This window comes from Lichenostomus cassidix, chromosome 1 (genome assembly GCF_008360975.1).
Source record: "Lichenostomus cassidix isolate B80296 chromosome 1, HeHo_3.0, whole genome shotgun sequence".
Lineage (NCBI taxonomy): Eukaryota > Metazoa > Chordata > Aves > Passeriformes > Meliphagidae > Lichenostomus > Lichenostomus cassidix.
In genome coordinates, this window is record NC_139479.1 from 108,333,649 (window position 1) to 108,343,560 (window position 9,912).

Genomic DNA, 9,912 nt, shown 5'->3' on the forward strand with positions numbered 1-9,912 from the left:
ACAGCAACCCAGTAGCACATCTAATTAATATTATCACCAAACTTGTCATATCTAATACTTTCTTCAGAAAAATCAACCCAGTCAGGTTTTCTACCTGCTCCTTGCAGACATTTTCAGTGCAGTGTCTCTGCAAAGATGCTCTTGGTGTGACACGTGGGGACCTGAAAAAGCACTGATGTGTCCTTGTGATGAAAAGAGACCTGCTAAAAGCCACAGTCCCCAGCTACAAAATCACATGGAGAGCTACAAATACTCTTAATCACATAAGTCAACCATCTGGCAAAAAACAAAATTAGCTATAGACATGAAGGAACAGGGAGTGTGTCCAGAAAAGGGAAACAGAGCTGAGGAAGGGCCTGGAGCACAAAACTCGTGAGGAGTAGCTGTGGAAACTGGGAGTGTTTAGCCTGGGGAAAAGGAGGCTCAGAGAGGACCTCACCTGAAAGGAGCTTGAGACAAGCTGGGGGTCAGTCTCTTCTCTCAGGGAACAAACAACAGGACAAGAGGGAATGGCCTCGAATTATGCCAGGGGAGGTTTAGCTTGGATATTAGCAAACATTTTTTCACCAAAAGGTTTTCAAGTGATGAAACAGGCTGCCCAGAGATGTGGGGAATCACCAAGCCTGGAGGTATTTAAAAGGTGTGCAGATGTGCTTTAGGTAGACTTAGCAGTGCTGGGTTAACTGTTGGACTCTACTATCTAAAAGAATTTTTCCAACCCAAATGATTCTATGCTCCTGTGATCCAGATGCATTCTGTTTCATTGTTGTGATACATGGCAAATATAGATGACTATTCTGTGGATATAAAGAATGAAAACCTCAGTCATTGACCCCCAATCAGTGGGCTAAGCATTAGCCTCTATCTCCTAAAGTGCACAAAATGTATATTAAAAGGGAAAATAAATTGTGAGATCATATAGAAAATACTCAAATGTTCCTTGAATCATAGCTAGCTGGGGATTTGATTATTTAATAAGGAATTTACTATGCTTCTGTAAAACTACTTGTTAGGCCACATATTACAAACTTAGAAAAGCTACTAGGAAAAAAATCAAGAAATCAATTTCTAATCCCTGTGGTGATGTATTCTAAGTGTGAACTGTGTTATGCCTGGGGAGCACAGATTTCATCCTTAAATAGAAAAAATTCTGGCTTGTCTTAACTTTTTGAAATAACTTTTTAGTTCAGATTTTTTTTATAAGGATATGCCTTACTGTGAGAATGCCATGCTCCCATTTGTATTACCAAATAGGAAATTCGTCTCTCTCACAGAAAATTATTATTATTAGCTCTTCCAGAAGGAGATCCAAGCTCAAAAAGTTTGAATAAATGGAAAAACTCCCTTAACTTTTCCCTCAACAACTCATTCCAAGTTAAAAAAAAATGAGGATGGTGAAGGGACTGGAGGGGAAGCCTTTTGAAGAGGGGCTGAGATTGCCTGGTTTGGTCAGTCTGGAGAAAAGAACACTGAGGGGAGACCTCATTGCGGTCTTCACCATCCTCACAAGGGGAAGAGGAGGGGCAGACACTGATCTTTTCACTCTGGTGACAGCGACAGGACCTGGGGGAATGACATGAAATAGTGTCCAGGGAGGAAAAGGTTCTGCCCCCAGAGGCTGGTTGGGCACTGAACAGGCTCCCCAGGGAAGTTGTCACAGCACCAACCCTGGCAGAGCTCAAGAAATATTTGGACAATGCTCTCAGGCACATGGTGTGAGTCTTGGGGTGTCCTGTGCAGGGCCAGGAGCTGGACCTCGATGACCTTGAGGGGTCCCTTCCAACTCAGCTTATCCTATGATTCTATGAAAAAAAGTAGCAAGACTTATAGGCAATCTTATTTTTTACTATAACTCATGAAAAATCCAAATATATTTTAATTGCTCAAAACCTTGAGATAGAATAGTATAATCATTGAATCATTTAGGTTGGAAAGGGTCATCAAATCCATTAACCTATCACTGCCAAGTCCTCCAGTGCTGTTCTACCTTACCTTTGGAAATCAATGAAAGAAAGACTTAGGATTAGATGAGAGACATCTGCTATCAGCTTCTCTCCAAGTGCTGCACAAATAAAGAAAGAGGGAGCAAGCAGAGAAACCTGTGCAGCTGTATTTCTGTGTCCAAGTGTCACACATTATTGATTTGCTTCCTTGAGGACTAGTAGGAAAACAAACCAAGACAAGTATGAATAAGCAAAGTCTATTTATAAATATATTTATATATAGCTTAGGCACAACGTTTGTAGGTATAGACCAATATTCCACCTCGATATTAAGTAGCAGTGCTGACAACATGTTGGAGGATGACAGATGACATTCTCAGCTGCTGTAACAGGGAAGGACTTTTGCCAGAGCTGTCACAGGAGCTCAGAGCTGACAGCCAGCTCCGAGCGAGCCAGGCTGCCCTCGCCACCCCAGCGTAAGAGATACTGAGGGAAAGGTTTGACAAGCCCACGCTTCTCCACACAGGAAACACAAACAAATCTCGTGTCAGGGAATACACAGCAGCTATAATTCAGCCTGCAGTTCAAGCAATTTCTGGTAAAGGCAACTACAGTTAGCACATTACGCTTTTAACAGGTCAGGTGCAGATTTTTAAAAACCTCAACCAAACCATCACAAGCAGAAGCAAAGCCCTCTCAGTATTTCATTTCATCTGAGTAGATAGAACTCCCCAAGTCATCTCTTTTCTTTAAACAAGAACAAGTAACACAACTAATAAAAAACAGAATACATTAGGATTCTAAATTTTCAGACTGAGAGATGTCATTGTTGTGAAATGAGCAAAGAAGAAGCAGGCAGATGATAAACTCTCACAAACTCTTGATTTTCTGCTTCCAGCTTCTGAACCTGGGAAACTGGCAGAATAGCTGGAGAAAACCTCTTCAGTTGTTTCCAGCTGGCAGAAACAGTTTAGGCAGACAGAGATATAAAGGAAATTAATAGATTCCATTTCACTAAGATGACAGAGTTAAAAAGTCATGACATGATCTTAAAACGAAAACCAAACAAACCAACTTTCAAATAAAGAAGAGAAAAAGTTTAAAAATCTCTACAGCTTTCAGAGGTGTTTTTGCTTTCAGATTTTTGGTCATGATATGCTAATCTTACTGGTTTTTGTGGATTTTTGTATAATTTTGAGCATTGGAAAGTACTCCGTTTAGTGAAAGCTGATATTTTTTATTCTCATTTAACTTAAGGATCTAACAAGAGAATAAACTTCTCCTTTAGAACAAGATTTAGGGAAAAAAACATAAAATCTTTTAATAAATAAAATATTCTATATTTAGGACGTAAGATTAGCAACAATATTACCCTTGTCTAAAACAGCCTTACATCTCTGAGGCCTTGAACCAACCTGCTACCAAGAATGCAAATGTCTGTGTGACCTGTAACATTGATATGACTAATTAGCTGCAATCCTCCGGCAGACCAGACAGAAATAACGATAATGAGGAGGTCAAGGAGAGAGGCTGAAGAATTGGGATAACTTATGTTGACTCCACACAGGCAGGGCCATTAAAGACTTTGAGGATGATATGCTTCTCCAGCACAATAAATATTCCAGAGGCACTGAGAAGGAACAAGATTTCTGTCATTTTGACTGTTTTTCCATTCCCAGAGTATTAGAATACTGACTTGCAGAAAAGCTGTAAAGCTTACCAACTCCTACTAGGGCTGCAAAATGAAAGCCAAAGGACTTCAGCAGGTATTTATGCAGAAGTTAAAGCTGGCAGAACTTTTCATACACAAGAAGACTGCTGGAGCTACTTCTAACAGTCAGGTTCTGTGGTTTCAAACAAACCAATTTTTTTTTAAAAAGCAAACAAACCAAATCAAACCAAGAAATACAAAACAAAAAGGAAAATAAACAACCATAAAACCAACAAACACTGAAACTGTGCTCAGTAAGAAATCCTTATCTTAAAAAGTCTTTCATTATTGAAAATGGCTACTTATTTAAAAGAGTGCTTAGAGATATTTTTTGTGCATATCTGTTGAAAGTAAGAAGTTGAAATTATTGAAAGAACTAGGCTGATTTTTTCCCCCTCAAAAATGCTACACTATTTCTTTATTGTTTGTTTGTTTTCTGTTACGGCTTGTTAAAGCTGTTTATTCTTTTTTTCTTCTCATTATCCATTTAGTCAAAATTTAGACCTTTTAAGCTTCCTTTTTTGTTTTTTGTTTGTGTTTTTGTTTTTTTTTTTTTTTAACAGAAAATTCACAAAACAAAAAAAAACAACCAGTAACTTCATGGTTCTGAGAACTTCATGGGTTACTCAGGTCGAAATCACTGCTGTGAGAAAAACCCCAAACATTCCTCAAAGCAACATCACTAATCTAAGGCCAGATAAATCTCAGACAAATGCCCCAACCTCTAGAAAATTCACCCTGGATCTGAGAAACACAAAGCATTTTCTCACAACAGTTTACTCCAACAAATTTTCACTTACTATAAAATAAATCTCTTCACAATGAAAAAAGATAGTTTTGTCAGTTTTTAACATTACTGAATAAGAGGAAAGAGATATATGTAAATCAGTGATTAGAATAGTCATGTCATAGACAATATACTAAACAAGCATATAATTTCCTTGATTATAGTTTGATAGTTATCTATTATTTTTTATAGAACGTTAAATGCAATGTCCTCCAATTAAACTATTTACAAATATCTGCAAAGCTAATTATCGTTTGATCATTAACCTGGCTTCCCTGCATGTTTATTTGTTTTCAGAGAGAGTTATCCACATTAGAACAGCCAAACAACCAAGATCAGCATGGCACAGTGTTTTTCAGATTTTTCCAGGCTTATGGCTATTTCCTGATGCCATATGACATATCTGTAGCAGTTTATGCTCTGATACACTAGGAGTATCCAGCTAAAAACTTTGCAAACAATGTTGATTTTGAAGGTCGAAGAAATCATAAAGATTTTCATAATTTTACTGTGGCTTAAAATATTCTGATTGCTCTTTAGCTTTGACTTCAGTGTTTACATTTAAATTTATTTAGCATTCATATTTTTAAACTACTTCACTGAACTGGAAATCATTCAAGGCTTGTGTGTATGAGAAAGAGAATAGAGGCAAGATCATTCTTAGTATTTAATATTGATTTGTAGGATTTAACATTGTTTTCCTCCTTAACATCTGCAAAACCTCATATTTTGTACAAAAAAAGATGATGAAAACAGGAAAAGCATCTTCACTGACTTCTACAGTGCAGATGATCATTTACAGATGAGATAATATAGATTCAGCTGAGTAAAGACAGAAAATTTTTATATGTTTAAGAGGTATGAAAACTAATGAATTTCTGTTTTCCTCTGAGATTTTTGACACAAATACATCCACCCAAACTTCTCATTTGAAACCAGCATTTCATTTGCAAACCTGATGAATTACATGGCTCTATGCAACTGAGTAAACCATTGTGCAGTAATTTAAAATTATTATTGAAAAATGTCCTCCTCAAGCTTAGCTTATCACAAATGTTTCACCTGAAATGACAAGAAAATAAAAAAAAAAAGACAAAACCACAAACCACTGCATAATATTACCAACCAAGACATGGAAGAACAGTGGAATGCTCTTCAGCAAAAGAGTGGATGATAGCTACCACCTACAGCCAAAAAACTCTTGATTTCCATCCTTCCCAGGAAACCTCTGGAGGAATTTCCATCTCACCAGTGATCAGTGAATATGAAGATGAATCCTTGAACAGCAAAAGGTCCTGACAGACAATCTCCTGCCACATCTTTCCAGAAACCACTGAGGTTTACACCTTGAAACACACAAAAAATTTTCAAACTCAAGTCTTTGTTAACATTGACTTAAAATTAAGGTGTGATCAACAGAAATAAACAGTGGCAAACAGTCACAGCACATAAAATCCAGTCCTGTATGAGTGGGACACCACTTTTCACAAACCTAATTCATATGATTAGGGTCTGTGGGCCATATACAAATTAAAAGGTCAAAGTTAGCTCCTTTGATAACTCTTCTTTGTGCACAAACAACTTTATGGATGGAAAATATTTGAGCACACCTGTAGTTTGTCCTACAAGGTACCTGAACAATTTTTTTTTTTAAATAGAACAAATATCTCACATTAGCAGCGGCACTTTTCAGAGAAGTTTCTAAAAGCATGCTGTGATTTTGGTATTAAACTATTCCATATGTTTGCCTCCAATTTGTGGCTAATTACAGCTAGTTTTCTTAGCACCTTCTCCTCTGCTATGAACCTTTTAGAAAATGACTGAAGGAAAAATCATGGAGTTCAGGAACCTGCATTTTTTAATATGCAGGTTTTATCAACCACAAGGCAATCTCAGGGAGTGTTTCAGCATCTTTTTCTCTTTTGCTCTCACTAGCAGCAATGCAAATATGAGGTCATCAGGTCCAACATAATAATTCTCTCACCACCTTACAGACTTCTGTGTATATTGAATTTACATGGACTACTCTGTAGCACTCAAGTCAAAAATACTCTTTTTAACAAAGCATTTTTTTCAAAAAGTTTTACTGCCAAAATAAATGATAAAAACAACACTATTCTTTATTTTAAAAGTATGTTGCTTGATTTTAGATTTCTTTTCAATGGATTCCACAAATATTTTGAAGTGCTCCTCTCAGATAGACTTTTTTAATTTATATCATCTCTCTTATAAGATTTAGATATATTCACAAATACTTTAATAGCATTAGCATTTAAGAATGTCCTGTATCAAACCATCATTAAAGGCTACAAAATGTTTATTGCTACTGACATATCACAAAATTGATAAAATCAATTAATGGTTGCACTTTATTTGGAAAACTCATTAGGAACAGAATTTCCCTCTAGTGATGAATGCCTTTCTAGTTCAAAACATCTTTTTTTGCTGGTGGGAAAAGTTCAAAATTTTGAAGGTTTGAAAAAATATAGGCAGAAGTGATAAAAACTATTGTGTTCCAACTTCAATTTCTCAAAACCAAAAATCTTTAAAATACTATGAAACCATAATACAGCATGTTTTGAAAAATTATACTTTACAAGGCAAAACAAAGTAAAACTGTGAAGTAACCCTGCAACATAAGTATTGCATGTTTCAACAGGATCCTTTACTTCCCTGGCAGAATTATGGAGCACACAGCAGGAGCCAAATGCAGCATTATCTGTGATCATTGTAATGGGAAGTGCTGACAGAAATTGCAATTGTTTGTTCTATTCCATCCCTCTTCTACCCCTTTTTAAAAAGTGTGACAAATGAGAAGTTCAGACTTTCTGCTATGGAGATAATGATGACTACATGCAGATGAAAATTTATTATCCTACCTTTGGTTTTCCCTTAAACAGACATTTTTAATATATTTTTCCTCCTGAGCATCCCACTGCCACCTAATCAGTAGTCTTAACAGGCTAAATAAGCAACTACTTTATTAATATTGAAAAGACATTTCAATATTTATAATACATAGCAAGACTAAGGGGAAGTGAAATGATGGGCAGCTCAGCATTCAGATGCTAAATCTAAGTTACTTAGAAAATACATTACAAATGAGTACAGAGAGATGTTGCAACTCAAAGAAATTGAGAAGAGAGAGGCAGAAGGAATGTCTTTTGACTTTGCTACAGAGCATCCTGCTTTCTGGATATGCTCAAGTCTACTCTAGCTTTTGGTGAGAGAAGTATTTCAATTGTACTTTTATTATACATACTTGTATAATTTCAACTTTATATTAAGACCTTGACATGCAAGAATTTGTAACACTTTACAGCCATTGTATCAATAAATGACACTAGTCTGAAGCTACACTTTCCTATTTAAATGTGGTTATTCTTAATAGACTACTGAGAGTCAAAGTAGATCAAAACACAGTGCCAGCTTTCTTTACACAAACACAAACAAGCAATCATCTGCACTGCCACCTAATCACCCTGAGCTGTCTCACATTAATAAAAGAAACTGATTTTTCATGTTTCATCATAGAAGCCCAGATTCCCAAGGTCACCCCAGCAACAGTGTACAAGATTTACAGGACATCATAAATATTTTGACCTGAAAGGAGATGGCTAAATTCCATTCCCCAGCCATATGATGGAACTAATTCACAACGACAATGAGGACCAAACACAACTCCTATATTCCACAGTGAAAATACTGAAGCTGCTTTACTCACCATGTACACGAAGTTCAGTCTCTTTCATGCAGAACTCTCTGCTCCTTCTGACCACAGCCCAAAGTCCAGATGTTCCATCCTGTGAGTTACTCGGTTGGATATGGCTTAAAGTCCAGGAGTCTGGTGCCAACTCTGCATCCAAAGGCTGGACATCAGCTGTCCAAACCCACAGTGCCTCCTTCTCCTTCACCTCCCCAGAGGACACAGCAGCCTCCCATCTGAGGAGTCATGTCAACTAAGGGAGCTGTGTCTTCAACATTTTTACTCAAAGAACATCAACAACTGGGGAAACCAGGCAGCCCTCCTTCACAGCTGCTTGGAAATAAATTCCTTAGGATATGTATTCCCTGTTTATGTTAAAATTTGCCTTAAACTTGCAAAGTATTTGTTTCTTCTTTTAACTTTCTACATCACTTTGAAGATCCTCTCTTTGGTTTGGATGCCATTACAAAGGAAACCGCTGTTCCCATCTCTTTATTTAATTTGTACTGGTGTTACTTATCTAATGCATGAAGAAAGTTTCTGCCCTGCCTTTTTTACTTTTTCAAGTCACAGGTAAAAAAAAGCCATTGTTTTTTTTCCCATTTTAAATCCATTTTTTTTCCCAGCAAAGCAAAGACTTTGATACCTTCTTATTTGGTGGGTTTTTGGTTTTTGTTATCTTTGAGGAGGACACAAACATATCTCTTTTTTGGATAAATCAATTAACTCTTCTGCCATAAATAAATGGCTAGCATTTTAGCATTCTTTCAGGTTTTGAGTGTGTATCTCCTTTGCTCAACACCTGGCACAACTCTGGAACTGGATTTCTTCCTATTTTGTGAAAGATTTAAATACTGCGGGAAAAGGAAAATAATTGTGTTCAGTTTAGCATGATTGCCAGTTTTTAGCACAAAACCAATCATTTCACGAACAAAATTATAAATACAAAATACATTGAATATGCAACAAATGAAAATTTAATTATGTCTTCAGGGAGTATCTGCAGCTACACAGCCAAACCACTGTGCCTAAACCTCCTATTTCACTAGGAAAACTTTTTTTTATTTTATCATTTTACAGTTTTCATATACCACTTAAGCAACTCTAATTGCAGCACGTTTCTGAACCTCTTGCTTTTAGACACATCAGAGAGAACAAGTAGATACTGACAAAAGCTCCTCTGCTCAAAGCTGTTCTGCCTCAGAGGACACGTATCCACATTTGGGGAATCCTGAACTTGAGCTGGTAGGATCAGTATTTCAGTCAGTATCAACTGTGCCCACAGAGATTCGGAACCAAAGCTTCCTCACATCCTTGCAGTCAGGCACTGGGAAAAGGAGCTTATTCCGCTGTGCAGGCATGCCTCTGTTCTCACAGATTTTTTTTTTTCTTTTTTGTCCTTCAGCTGTTTTTCCAAAGACATTCATCACCAAACCTGTTTATACATTGGTATTTCTGACTATCATTTCCTTCCTTGCTGCTGTGCTATGCAAAGGGATAATTATGTATCAGTTTCTGCTATTCTAATGTAGGAAGTATAACCCCTTGCAATATCTCGATGACTGTTCTAAGCTAATTTTGGAGGTGCATCTAGTAATTATTATTACAAAATTGTGTCAGCTGTATAAAAAAAATTAACCTGAGGAGAAAGTGGGTAGCTCAGAAATGGCAATGGGCTACACAAGTACACATACCTAATTAAGTGGTTTGAATCTAATGAAACTAGATTAACGCTAACAACTGTGTGAAGACTATTATAACCAAA

At 36.8% G+C, this 9,912-nt stretch overlaps 1 long non-coding RNA gene across 1 annotated transcript in view; it reads right to left on the minus strand.

Moving 5' to 3' along the window:
• The window catches only part of LOC146445513 (uncharacterized), a 27,912-nt gene extending 22,151 nt beyond the window's left edge, over positions 1-5,761 (minus strand). The window contains exon 1 of the long non-coding RNA XR_014852470.1: positions 5,691-5,761. This is a non-coding gene — a long non-coding RNA (uncharacterized LOC146445513). The remainder of the gene's footprint in view (positions 1-5,690) is intronic.
• Positions 5,762-9,912: the final 4,151 nt, after the last annotated feature.